General features: G+C 46.0%; 1 long non-coding RNA gene across 2 annotated transcripts; it reads left to right on the top strand.

Moving 5' to 3' along the window:
* The first annotated feature begins 746 nt into the window (after positions 1 to 746).
* LOC110490051 lies at positions 747 to 14,112 on the top strand. Of its 2 annotated transcripts, none has more exons than XR_005036801.1 (5): positions 747 to 1,196; positions 2,010 to 2,089; positions 3,640 to 3,801; positions 4,039 to 4,181; positions 13,847 to 14,112. It is a non-coding gene; the product is annotated as an uncharacterized LOC110490051 (long non-coding RNA). The 2 variants fall into 2 exon arrangements; XR_005036802.1 differs by having other exon boundaries at positions 4,039 to 4,249.
* The last annotated feature ends 237 nt before the right edge of the window (positions 14,113 to 14,349 follow it).

Raw genomic sequence — 14,349 nt, 5'->3', positions numbered from 1 at the left:
GAGAGAAAATATAGATATTTAGTGGGAGGCTAAGATTTACACACACACACACACAGAGACAGAGAGACAGAGAGAGAGAGAGAGTAGTGAGATGGAGGTTGTGCAGAGCGGGCCAGGCGTGGCGTGCTTGCACTCACCCGGGGTCTAACCCGCCACAGATGAACACAATCAGGCCGCCTCGTCCAACGGCGGGTAGTCATGGCAACCTGGCGGCACAGCCTGCGTGGGACAAAGGGCTGGCGGGTCCTGTGTGTGTGAGCGTGTTTGTGCGTGTGTGTGTGTGGCAGAGCGGGCTGAGCCCTCCTGGGGCCTCCATTCGCCTGTCTGTGAGAGAGTCCACAGGGGCCCTGCAACAGGAGGAGAGAAGAGAAAGAGGGGAAGAGAGATGGAGAGATGGGGATGAGAGGGAGGAGGGAGGGAGAGCTAGAGAGACAGATGGAGAAAGTGTAGCTAGAGTCCTCAGGGGCTCAGCCACAGGAGGAGAGAGGGAGGGGAGATGGAGGGAGGAGGAAAAGAGGGAGAAATCGGGTGAGAGAGCAGAAAAAGGACCAAGTTAAGAGCCTGTTCCACATGAGAAAGAAAAGGAGAGAGAGAGAGAGATAGAGAGAGACAGAGAGAGAGAGGGAGAGAGAGAGACAGCGAGCGCGCGAGAGAGAGAGAAAGAGAGAGACAGACAGAGAGAGAGACAGAGACAGAGAGAGAGAAAGACAGAGACAGAGACAGAGAGAGAGAGAGAGAGGGAGAGAGAGAGGGGCTAGGGAGAGAGAGAGAGTGAGAGAGAGAGAGAGAGAGAGAGAGAGAGAGAGAGAGGGGCTAGGGAGAGAACCCATATTTGTATTTCCATAGGAGCTAGATCAGAGCTAAAGTTGAAAGGGAGAATAGGGTGGAAGGAGGAATGCAGGTAGAAGGGATAAAATGAGAGTGAGATACAGAGGGCAAGGTGTTATCCATCTTCTCTGTCCTCTCCTTGTCTTTTCTTCTCTCTCCCAGCCCAACCGCTTACATTTTTTTTAAAATCCCTTCAGGTTCGAAGAAGGGAGAATAGAGGAACATCCAGACTCATCACGTGTTAAATCATGCTTCCTTTTAGTTCCTGTATCCCTCATTTGTAACTTTTATGTACAAACACTGATATTTCATTTCCTGCCTCCCCTTTAGGTGTGGATCATACAAACCTGGATCAGAATCGAAACTTTGTGAGTAAACTTGATCAATTTATTTTTGAAGTGACCATCTATGTCATCTGTCCTAATGGGCCATTACACCATTAATGAGTTCAACATGTACTGTATACACAGTAGATAATGCTGTACAGTAGATAGATAAACACCCATGTCAAATCGATGAAGCTATAGTGAAGCGAATGCTAACTGCTTCAGGTGAAGATTCAACCTAGACACAGATCTAGGATCAGCTTCCCCTCCTCGAATCCCAACCTTAACCAATGGTGGGGGAAATGGCAACTTCACCCTAAACCAACACACCAAGAGTAGAGCCACTGTGGTGGACTGAGTGCCAGACAATTTACTGGCTACTACTGCTTTCTATCATTTAGAATCCAAGAGCCACAGTTCAGATCAAAGCCAACAGGCCAACATGTAGTTTGGCACTCATGTACAGCCTGAGAGAGAGATTGAAGCAGAGCTACATGGGATTGTACTCTGACTCCTGTCTCCTCGAGTGCACCCCCTTGATCATATTTGACTCGATAGACACACATCACTCTTCTGCGGTGTAGCCTGTCATCTCCTCCCCTCACAGTGAACAGCTTGTCCTCGTACAGAAGGAGAGAGCAGAACAATACATAGAGGATTATCATGACACATCAATATGCTTCCAGAAATGCCATTTTATTATTTCCTGTGTCATGTCATTTCCACGTCCTCCCTATTCTGATGCCAGATCCTAACAACCATAAGAGTTGGCTATACAGCAAAAACAGATCTGGGATCAGGCTACATGCTCTCCATGTTGTTCCCTGACATTACACTATGGTGTGTCTCTCTCAGGAGGCCATGGTCAGTTTTGACCTGCGTGGCTCACACGGCCTTTCCCGTGACCCCATGCCACTCAGAGACGAGGAGAACGGGTAACGCACTTCTTAATCTCTACATTCGTCTCACTCTTTTCACCCCCCTCTCTCGTTCTACCTGTGCCTCTGTCATCTCTCACTATTTGCAGTCGTCTTTCCTTTTTAGTTTTGTTTTCCTCATTTTTGGAATGGGTTATTTGTCTGCATTTGTGTAGAGATGCAGTCGTTTTTGTTGTGCGCGAGAGAGCGCGTGCGCGTTTCTGTGTGTACGTGTGTGTGTGTGTGTGTGTATGTGCGTGACATAATGCTCTCATCTGTCACCAGTCATGGCACCAGGTGTGGAGGGGAAGTGGCCATGGAGGCCAACAGCTCTTACTGTGGCGTGGGCATGGCTTTCAACGCCAGGATCGGTGGGGAGTACAACACAGCCCATGTCCAATGCCAATGTGATCTATCAAAATAAAATACCGGCAGAAGTGATTGTATGCGAAGATTCAAATATGCGTCTATTATAATATGCACGTGTAATATGATTGCGCGGTACTGTGACAAATGTCCATTGTCTGTGAGACGCGATATCGTCGCCTTACAGTATGCCATTCGGAAATCGAAAATAATATTACAGCAAATGAAATATATCATTTAAGCCGTGCCTTAATGACAACATAAAGAATAGGGTTCAATCAGACTGTATAGGAGACGCTAGGCGAGGTGACAATGAACAACACAGTAACAGTGTGTCCGTGAAGAAGAGAAGAGCCGTGTTTGTATTGCCAGACAAATTATATGATATGTAGCACGGCAGTGATAACATACTATGAGGACAATCACACATCAAATGTAATGGAAATGGCTCAATAAAAGGCAATGACAACAGGGTAATGCAATGCCAGTGATTGGTTGAGACATCAGCTGGAGAGATAATGTATGAGTCCCAAATTGCTCCCCATTTCCTATATAGCGTACTACTTTTGATGGGCCGTGGTCAAAAGCAGTGCACCAACAAAAAAAAATAGGGAATAGGGTGGTTTTTGGGAGGCAGACCTAGTTAAAGTGAATCACAGTGCTGAGGCTTGATAATGATGACAAAGGGACCACGGGCGTATCCACAACAGAACAATGAATTTGCAGTGCATTTCTTCCATAAAGCCCAGTAATCAATATGTCTATTGCAGCCAGTTTAGGTGTTGATGTTCAGCTGTATTTGTGAATTAGAGTTTACACAAGTGGTGATGAGAGAAATCAATCTAATTAGTGTGTGTGTTATTGAGCCATACAGACCTAATTTAACATCTCATTTTCGGTTTGATGTGCTGTAATTCGTTTTTTAGTGAGGATGACTAATATAATACAGTCGTACAGTCCAGAGAGTAAGTATGCGTCAACAAGAAAATGTATTGGGACATTTGAATAAGAATATCCTCTGAAAATCATTGTTTTGATTCTAGTGTCACTCTATAACGCTAACAGCCAACAGCTGTTCAAACCAATTCACAGAGCTGGATCGGCATCATAATTAATGAGCAGTAATAAATAATCCTTGGAATGAACTGTTACCCCTGACCTCTTCCCTCTGCAACATGACCTCTGACCTTTGACCCGGCCAGGTATCGATCTTCTGGACAGCACAGTGACGGACTCCGTGGAGGCCACATCTCTGACCTTCAACAACGACTTCATTGATGTGTACGTGTGCTGCTGAGGCCCGCGGGACGACGGACAGGAAATGGCCGGGGACTCTCACACAGAAAGCACTGAGGCTGGGCAAGGTAAGGTTAACACACACACACACACACACACACACACACACACACAGGCAAAGTACATGCAGGCACGTAAGTATACACACACCCATTCTGTACATGCACATGCACGTCCACACACACAAACTCATGCACACATGCATACTCACTTTTCTCTATTCAATGTAATTCTATTCTATTCCATTCTATTATATTTGATCCTTCCACCAACTCCCCTCTCCTCTCTCTTTCACCTTAATACAGGGGCGAGGTAGGCAGCATCTTTGTGTGGGCGTCTGGTAATGGTGGGTTGGTGAACGATCACTGTGGAGCAGACGGCTATATCAACAGAGTCTACAGCATTGCCGTTGGGGCTGTCACTCACACGGGCAAGCCCGCCTTTTTAGGTGAGCCCTGCCCTGCCGTTATGGCTGTCACTCTAACTGGAGCCAGTTTGGGAAACACACTTCCCCTAGTAAGTCTCTCTGTGTGTGGGTGTGTGTGCGCATGCTTGCATGCGTGTATATCTATTTGATGCTGTGTGTATATGTGTGTGTGTGTCTGTGTCTGTGTGTGTGTGTGTGTGTGTGTGTGTGTGTGCGTGCATGCGTGCGTGCGTGTGCGTGTGTATCTATTCGACACTGTGTGAGAGTGAGTGCAGCCCTGCTCTTTAGCTCCTGTTAGCAGCCTGTTAACTGCTGTGATATTTATAGCGGCCTCACAGTTGACCTGCGCTGGCAGATATGTGTGGATGCACACACACACACACACACACACACACACACACACACAATCGCAAGTGTTAATTGGAGGTGAGGCGTAGCACCGCGGCTGAAGCGGCAGAGAAAAAGAGTGAACGAGAGAAGGAAGAGAGGTGTTGATGCGCACTCAGTTCAGGTGTGACAAAGTCGAAGGCCAGGAAAGAAACATGTCTGTATGCCCTGCTCAGCTCCATGGATATAGACTAACAGTCGAATATTACCCAGTAACACCTACCACTGGCTGTGACTGTGACTATTGCTTCTTCCAGTCTACTCCCCTGAGGCATTCAGTCAGTCACCACATTGATGGTCAGAGGTGTTTCCGGCGAAGCAAGCTAGATTTACTCAGGGTTTTCTAAAGCTAACCGGCTTCAATTAGCGTCACATTTCAGCTCAGGCTTCATCCTGTACAACGACGATGGATATTGCTTGTCCGCCTGCCACTAACTGTAGCAGGCTTGTAACTGCGTGTGCATGTTGCACATGGCTAGTGGAATGCTCAACTCTTCATTGAGACAATGCTGAAACATCAGTCATGTGTCAGTCAGTGCCACACTTATCTTTGTGCCAAAATCTAAATGAAAGGAAAGTTATTGTGCAAATTCAGCAGGCTATGTTGTGAAATAGGCTTTTAAAAGTGCAGTCTTTATTTGATTATTTATCGTTAATGCCTATTTTGGTGTGCTTATCAATGCACAACCACAAGCACCGTTTTCCCCACTGATGTCGATAGCATCATTTTATTAAGCCATACAAAAGTTTTACTGTGTGTGAAGTTTAAAATGCATTCTGTCATTGCTAAATGTATAAGGCGATATATTTTAACAGACACAAAAAAAAAAGTTGAAATAATCAAATATTTATTCAGTCGTCTTCCTCAAATGAATGGGATGATGACATAGTCTTTGCAAGAGGGAGGGACTATGGTTTCATTGGTCCTCAACTTGTGGCTCAGCCATTCAATTCAGGGTAAGTGGAGTAGCCGTGTGTTAGCCTGCCCCGGAGCAGGTTAGTTCTGAAGGCTTCGTCGCCATAAAAATGTACCTAGCTCAAAGGTGAGCCACTTTCGTATGACTCGTTATCCCGAGTTGAACTCCGAGTTACCTCGCTAACTCCTCAAAGCTGCTTTCGTAGGATACCCCTCAGGTTTGGAGGAGCATTGGGTGTGTATATATGTGAGAGTGAGTGAATGAGAGAGAAATAGTCCCTGTTTAATCAGCTTCCCGATATGACACAACTGTCAGGTGGATGGATTATCTTGGCAAAGGAGAAATGCTCACTAACAGGGATGTAAACACATTTGTGGGGTTTTTACATGGAAACCAAAAGGGGTTTTACATGGAACCCAAAGGGGTTCTACCTGGAACCGAAAGGGTTCTCCAAATGGTTCTCCTAACCCTTTTAGGTTTTTGAGTGCACCTTTTTTTTCTAAGAGTATACCCTGCACACGGAACATTATTATTGTTGTTGTGTGTGTACACCACTATATTTGTTAAGTTGCAACTGAAATGAAATGAATATGTTCCAGCTTACAGACGGTAGGTAATTGAGGTCACAGTTATGAAAATGTAGGACACTATAGAGGCCGTTCTACTGACTCTGAAAAACACCAAAAGAAAGATGCCCAGGGTCCCTGCTCATCTGGGTGAACGTGCCTTAGGCATGCTGCAAGGAGGCATGAGGACTGCAGATGTGGCCAGGGCAATAAATTGCAATGTCTGTACTGTGAGATGCCTTAGACAGCACTACAGGGAGACAGGACGGACAGCTAATAGTCCTCGCAGTGGCAGACCACGTGTAACAACACCTGCACAGGATCGGTACACCCAAACATCACACCCGCCGGACAGGTACAGGATGGTAACAACAACTGCCCGAGTTACACCAGGAACGCACAATCCCTCCATCAGTGCTCAGACTGTCCGCAATAGGTTGAGAGAGGCTGGACTGAGGGCTTGTTGACCTGTTGTAAGGCAGGTCCTCACCAGACATCAATGGCAACAACGTCGCCTATGGGCACAAACCCACAGTTGCTGGACGAAACAGGACTGGCGAAAAGTGCTCTTTACTGACGAGTTGCGGTTTTGACTCACCTGGGGTGACGGTCGGATTTGCGTTTATCGTCAAAGGAATGAACGTTACACCGAGGCCTGTACTCTGGAGGGTTAGGCCTGGCTCACAGTTCATCCCAAAAGTGTTTGGTGGGGTTGAGTCAGGGATCTGTGCAGGCCAGTCAAATTCTTCCACACCATTTCTGTATGGACCTCACTTTGTGCACGGGGGCATTGTCATGCTGTAACAGGAAAGGGCCTTCCCCAACTATTGCCACAAAGTTGGAAGCACAGGATTGTCTAGAATGTCATTGTATGCTGTAGCTTTAAGATTTTCCTTCACTGACACTAAGGGGGCTAGCCCGAACCATGAAAAACAGCCCCAGACCATTATTCCTCCTCCACCAAACTGTATAGTTAGCACTATGCATTCGGGCAGGTAGCGTTCTCCTGGCATCCGCCAAACCCAGATTTGTCCGTCGGAGTGCGTGGTGGTAAAGCTTGATTCATCATTCTGTGCTTTTCCACTGCTTCCACAGAGTCCAATGGCGACAAGCTTTACACCACTCCAGCCGAATCTTGTCATTGCGCATGGTGATCTTAGGCTTGTGTGCAGAGGATCGGCCATGGAAACCCATTGTGCTGACGTTGCTTTCAGAGGCAGTTTGAACTCGGTATTGAGTGTTGCAACAGCAGACAGACGATTTGTGCGTGCTAGGTGCTTCAGCACTCAGCTGTCCCATTCTGTGAGCTTGTATGGCCTACCACTTTGCGGCTGAGCCGTTGTTGCTCCTAGATGTTTCCACTTCACAATAACATCACTTACAGTTGACCGGGGCAGGTCTAGCAAGGCAGAAATTTGATGAACTGACTTGTTGGAAAGGTGGCATCCGATGATGGTGCCACATTGAAAGTCACAGAGCTCTTCAGTAACGCCATTCTACTGCCAATGTTTGTCTATGGAGATTGCATGGCTGTGTGCTTGATTTTATACAGCTGTCAGCAATGGGTGTGGCTGAAATAGCCAAATCCATCAATTTGAAGGGGTGTCCATATACTTTGTGTATATATATATATATAGTGTATTTCCTAATTTCCTGATCTCTCTCTCTCTCTCTCGCTCGCTCTCTCTCTCTCTCTCTCTCACTCTTTCTGCACTGCGTTGGTGTGTGGACTTGGGCCCTAGTCGTGATTGTAACTCTGTAACTTTGTAGCTGTCCGTGGCGTCTGCCTGCTGCCGTTCCTCAGTGTTATTGATGAGCCTGGGGCAGGGCTTTACCGCTCCACCTGTCATGCCACGCCGGCCCAGTCTCGCCCGCTTGGCTATAAAATGGACCGGAGGTCCCCTGGGGGAGTTGCACTCCCAAGACATTACTGGTTAAGGGCTTGTATGACCTGCACCACACAGCCTATTCTATATATCACATCCCAGGGCTGATATTTCCCTCACGTCTTAATGGAGCTGAGCTGAGCAGAGCACATGCACTGACACACACACACACACACACACACACACACACATTAGTACTGTCATAACACCCACAACTTCACAAACAGTCCAAAAAAAGGGGACAAAAAAAACAATGAAAATAATTATCTCTGTCTACTCTCCAACCCTTTTCACCTGGTTCAATGTGTTGACTCCAAATTTCTTTTCCAGTTTTACTTTAGTCCCTCTATGTAAATATCACATACTTCATTCCATCCTTTCATCAGTTTTACAGCTTTTTAATATTCTGTACGTCTGTACCAATCTTTTAACATTCTCAACACCATTTTGCCTACTTTGCCTCGTCACTAATTCTCTAAACCTCTGTTCATTCCCTCCATCTTCAGTCCACCTTTTATCATCCCTCTCTTTTACCCGCTCCCGACAATCACCCCTCTCTTTTACCCGCTCCCGACAATCATCCCTCTCTTTTACGAGCTCCCGACAATCACCCCTCTCTTTTACCCGCTCCCGACAATCACCCTTCTCTTTTACCCGCTCCCGACAATCATCCCTCTCTTTTACCCGCTCCCGACAATCATCCCTCTCTTTTACCCGCTCCCGACAATCATCCCTCTGTTTACCCGCTCCCGACAATCACCCCTCTCTTTTACCCGCTCCCGACAATCATCCCTCTCTTTTACCCGCTCCCAACAATCACCCCTCTCTTTTACCCGCTCCCGACAATCATCCCTCTCTTTTACCCGCTCCCGACAATCATCCCTTTCTTTTACCCGCTCCCGACAATCATCCCTTTCTTTTACCCGCTCCCGACAATCATCCCTCTCTTTTACCCGCTCCCGACAATCATCCCTCTCTTTTACCCGCTCCCGACAATCATCCCTCTCTTTTACCCGCTCCCGACACTCTTAGAGTCTGTCTGTACCGCTCTAGTCTCCCATCACCAATGACAACCCCACGCTCTACCCTTACATTTACTGTATTCTATTATAACTGTATTTAACCAGACAAGTCAGTTGAGAACCAGTTCCTATTTACAATGATGGCTTGGCCAGTGGCGAGACTAAAGCATCTCCCGTCACTCTGTCTGTGTGTGAGTATGTGGTGTGACTCTGTGGTCAGGTTATTAATGGAAGATGGTGTGTGAGAGATGATTCCTCATTAACCCCGGTGGCCAGTGCTCAGCCAGGGGTCAGCCAGCCCCGCTCTGGGAAAGGTCCCGTATTCAGACACATGAGCGCAAACAAATGATCTTTTAATTTGCTCCAATCACAGACCTGTGTAAGTGAACTGACAGTTCTCTCTCTCTACCTCTCTCTCGTTCTCTCTCCACCTCTCCACCTCCACCCCACTTTTTCACCCTCTCGTTCTTTCTCCCCCTTCCTCTGTCTGTTCCAACCCTGTTTCTTTTTTTTCTTTCCCTCTGTTCCCACCTTCTGTCTCCTCTCTTCCGCTCTGCGTTGTCCATCTTCACCTGTCTGTCTATCTGTCTGAGCCACTGAGAGCAGGATAGCAGGGTGCTCAATAGGGGTTGATGTAGTGTGTAATCAGCTACGGTTCTCATTGGGGACAGCACCCTCTAATTGGTCTCAACTCAAACACTCCCTGAGACACAAACTGATGATTGGGGTATTATGTGTGGTTTGCGTATTATCAGGGCCTTACATGCAACGGTCCCTGGACCTCACCCACAACCTCAGAAACACACTAAAAGACAGGATCTTCATCATCTCTGCTCTGCTCTCCCTGCTCTGTCTTCGTTTTGCCCCTATTAATCCTCCCAGAAATGGGAGCCAGAGTCATAGGAACTCTCCACGTTTGGCCATAATCTTTTAATGTGGCGTACTTTAAGCCTAAGTGAGCCCATTTGGAATGACTGTGCGCAGACTAGGATTCTCCCTATCTGTTATCTGCACAAGTGTTACTAATGGTTTTATCAATTAGGCCTCGTCCAATAACTGCATGCCTGTGATCTCCTTTAAATACAACCAGTGCAGTGCTGATTTGTGTAGTTAATGAGTGTGTGGATGTGTGTCGGACTGTGTGTTGATGTGTGTAAGTGACTGTATGTAGTCTCACTCTCTCTCTCTTTCCTCTCTCTCTTTCCTCTCTCTCTTTCCTCTCTCTCTCTTTCCTCTCCCCCCCCCCCCCTCTCTCTCTCTTTTTCACCTCTCTCTCTGACTCTCTCTTCTCTCTCTTTCCTGTAATGTCTGATGTGCTTCTTCAGAAGATCCTAATGCGATGTGTACCCTTGCTGAATATATGTTTGCTTCCTAAAATGAGATAGTCAAGTCCAGGCTAGAGTGCCGTGTTCTAACGGATCATATCCTTCTGAGTGAAAAGCATCACACTTATCACACAGATATACCCCTCAGTCATTGCTCAAAATAGGAAATATTGATCACTGTATTTATTGTATGTGTGCTTTGCGTAAGTCTATATATATCAGCACTTTTATCCCTTTCTTTCCCTTAACCTCTGTACTTACCCTAGTTTTAATTTTTCCCTTCCACTCTTTTCCTCCCTGTAGACTCCCCAGTGAAGAAATAAATAGTTTATTGTTGATTTGCTCTGTCTTCATGTAAATGATTTAACAGGGACAATTTTATTCCTGTGGGTCCTGACCTTGTCCCTCTCTCGCTCTCTCTTCCTATCTCTCTCGTCCTCGCTCAATCCCTCTCTTGCTCTCTTTTTCTCTCTCTCTCTCTTCCTCTCTCTCTCTCTCTCTCTCTCTCTCTCTCTCTCTCTCTCTCTCTCTCTCTTTCTGCATAGCCTCCCCCTGTAGGCTGGACACTCCGTCCTTGTGGCTCTCCCCCCTTCTCCCCCTCCCCACCCCATCCTCCCCACTCTCCCCCTGCCCAGACCCTGTGTGTGTGATAAATTATTCGTGGGCATGCTCCGAGGGCCCAGGGCTGCTCATTCCTACACACAGAGGGGCCGCATTGATCCGGCCTGTGGTTCAACTTAATTGGAAACACAGTTATACCTACTAGCTAGAGACACACTCGAAAACATATACACACACACTCACTCAGAACAAACACACACACATATGCATACGCACAAGTATACAGAGCACCAGCAATATACTCCAGCATGCACACACAGATTCACACGAAACATCTTCCCCTATTAGCGGGCAAAAAATAAACACAGAACATTCGTTTGGAAATAGCTCTTACAGATATCAAACACTCACAGCTCCTATACTCGCCAGCATGCACACATGCACACACAGACACACACGTAAACACACACGCGCGCAGGCCTGCACACACTCACCACGCACGCGCGCACACACACACACACACACACACACACAGAGAGATGCACGCACGCACACCCTACACCGTTAAACATGCATGCTATTCCTAACCAGCAGCAGTAAAGAGGAGTAACAGTACACAGTGGAGTAATAAGAAGGCCAGGGTTATTGATCTGTCCAGCACACTGACTATCATACAGCTAATATATTACATCAGACGCATCAGAGCAGTCAAGTCAATGAGGGGTGATCCTATTAACTGGGGATTTGTAAACAGTTGTGTGTTCGCTCACTCAGACGTCTGCCCAGGGTTTGGGAGGGTCTGTGGGGCTTGGCAAGTGGACAGAGGGTGGCTGCTATGGGGGGTTTTGGGGCATATTTAGTAGTTCTGTCTCTGGCTGTCTTGGGTAAAATGCCAGGAGGTACTCTGAGCTTTCTGAGGCTGTTTCTGCTGTGTCCCAAACCCTGCTCATGCCTGTAGGGGGAAAACAGAGATGTGGTGCCAAAACAGAGAGAAGGAAAGAGAGAGAGAGGGAGAAAGAAAGAGGGAGAGAGAGAAAGAGAAAGAAAGAGGGAGCGAGAGAGAGAAAACAGACCCACAAATAGACAGAGAGAAATTAAATCAGGTTCCCAGCCAATAGTGTGTTTTTAAGAGCAAAATGCCCTTTTCCAAATAAATAGATCTGTGTCACTGTGTGCTAAGAGACAGAGAAACCCGCGCCAGGGTTCAATAATTAATTCCCGAGTCGAGGGTTTTGGAGAGGCGCTGATTGGGCTGATTTTTTTATTCTGTTATGATACAAAGGAGGCCGTTTGAAGTAATTTGTCCCAGAGAGAGCAGCTTGGAATACCATACAGGCTTTGATTTAGCAAAGCAAATGTAATTTAGTTGGCTTTATGGGGGGGGGGGGGGGGGGGGGGGCTTCTCTGATTTCACCGGAGGGGTGGGGGGTGGAGGGGGTGCACGCTAACCGAATCACGCCACAGCACTGCCTATATTTACTACAGAACATACACACACACACACACACACACACACTGTGAGCAACAGTTCAAAAGTACAAAGCCCAGCTCCCCACTCTGGATCCCTTTGAAATCAAAGCTTAAAATAATTGATTGTGCTGTGCTCTCCTTTAAAAAAATAAAAAAAAATGGGATATTTTCTATTATTAGTGGTATTACTCCTATGGTGTATCGCCGTTGCACTTGCCGGTTGCCAGTTTTTTGTTTGTTTTGTTGTCTATTGTAAAGGAAAGCTTTTTGAAAGCATTTCCCCCCTATATGAGACTGAAATTATATTTCCTGCCCATAGATGACGTCTTCCAGCACCACAAATGGGTGACGCATTACGGATGTTCTTATGTTAACCATGGCCTTGGGATTGTCATATGACTATCCCTCTCAGCACTGCCTGGACTGCGCAAAAATGCAAATGCTTTCCGTTTGAGTTATATTAGGTTTTATTTTCACTGTAAGTCGCTCTGGAGAAGAGTGTCTGCTAAAGGACATACATACATACACATGTAAAATGACAGTTGTATTGAGCCACGGTAGAACCTCGTTCCACAATTGAAACGCATGCTTCTTGTCTAAAATGGGACTTGTTTATTAAGCCGCTATTTTAAAACCCGAAAAACACTGGGACGTTGTAGTTGGACATAGTACAGTTTAGCTACAAGCTGATCGCGTTATGTAAAGGACATCAACGTGTCACAGTATGTGAGCTTGACACGGCGTGGCCACAACCGCATTAACTACCTTGAATCAATCTTTGTTGCGCTTTTGCGTAGCAAAACAGGACAGCTTCTCTTCTGGCTGTCGAAGCCGACACCGGTGCTACTTAGCCCGACAACTTTATGTTGGAAATGGGTGGTCAACGCGGTTTTTACGTTCCGTTCAAGTCTATTTTCTTAGCCAGCAATAATGAGTGGATAAAGGGAGAAAACCCAATTTCCTTTATGTTTTTTTATATCCTGAGAAGGGCTCTCCTTGACGACCCTTTGGTCTTTTGTTAGAGAAAACGGAGCTCATTTCCTCCAGCTCTCTGTGCAGTTTAAAGGTCTTAATTGGATTCCATTAGTATATTGCGTGACATGACACTTGAGTCTGCTGTATTAGAATACCCTGCTCGGGATTAAAAGTATCCTCCATTCATTCTGTCCGCCAGCCCCTTTGTTAACGTCTCCAATATACTTTGTTGAATTCATAGTTTTCGACAAATTTATTAAGCTTGAAATGACTTAAACATATTATTTTACTTGTAGAGGACATGCAGTAATGGACACAATGGCAGGCCCAAATCATGTGCACTTATTCATGTGTGTGTCCCCTTTCTATGCTAAGCCAAATATACATGTGTTTCATACCAAATCGTGTATAGCCTACGTGTGTTTTTGTGTATGTTCAACTCCCTCTAGATTTCATCATAAGGGAATATCAGGAGTATTACAAAGGAATGGATGCTTATTGCTGTGGTTTGATGCAGTGTACAAATACACAAATTGTACGTTCATGTATTTGATGATATTCGTCTTTATCTTCCCAGTCCTGACTTGACATGGAGGGATGTGCAGCATCTGATCGCCATGACAGCCAAGGTCCCCGACCCCAAAGAGCCAGGATGGAGTGTCAACGGAGCAGGGTACCACATCCACGACAGATATTAGTTACACACACGGTGTAAACACACCACACACATCATGTATTCCACATATACTGCACTGTAGCCAGTGTTGGGATTAGTTACTTGGGGAAAGTAATGTATTACATATTACTCATTGCGTTTAACAAAAGTAACGTGTTACTTAACAATATTACTTTGTGTGGAAATTAATGCGCTATATTACTTTGTGTTACTTTCCTGATAGTTTGTTTGATTATCGGGGGGGGAGTAAGGCGAGCTACTTACTAACTCAGGTTTGATAACTGGTTGATCTTTTCATCTGTGGCACTGCTTTCCTGTGCTACTCTGAAAGTGCTGCTTAATTATCCATATATGCTGTAAGCCAAAGATCTGTACAGATTTACTATCTTTTCAGTCAAAGTCTT

The sequence above is a fragment of the Oncorhynchus mykiss genome, chromosome 2, assembly GCF_013265735.2.
Source record: "Oncorhynchus mykiss isolate Arlee chromosome 2, USDA_OmykA_1.1, whole genome shotgun sequence".
NCBI lineage: Eukaryota > Metazoa > Chordata > Actinopteri > Salmoniformes > Salmonidae > Oncorhynchus > Oncorhynchus mykiss.
The sequence above is the reverse complement of the archived record's forward strand: the minus strand, read 5'-3'. Positions and strand labels throughout refer to the sequence as shown.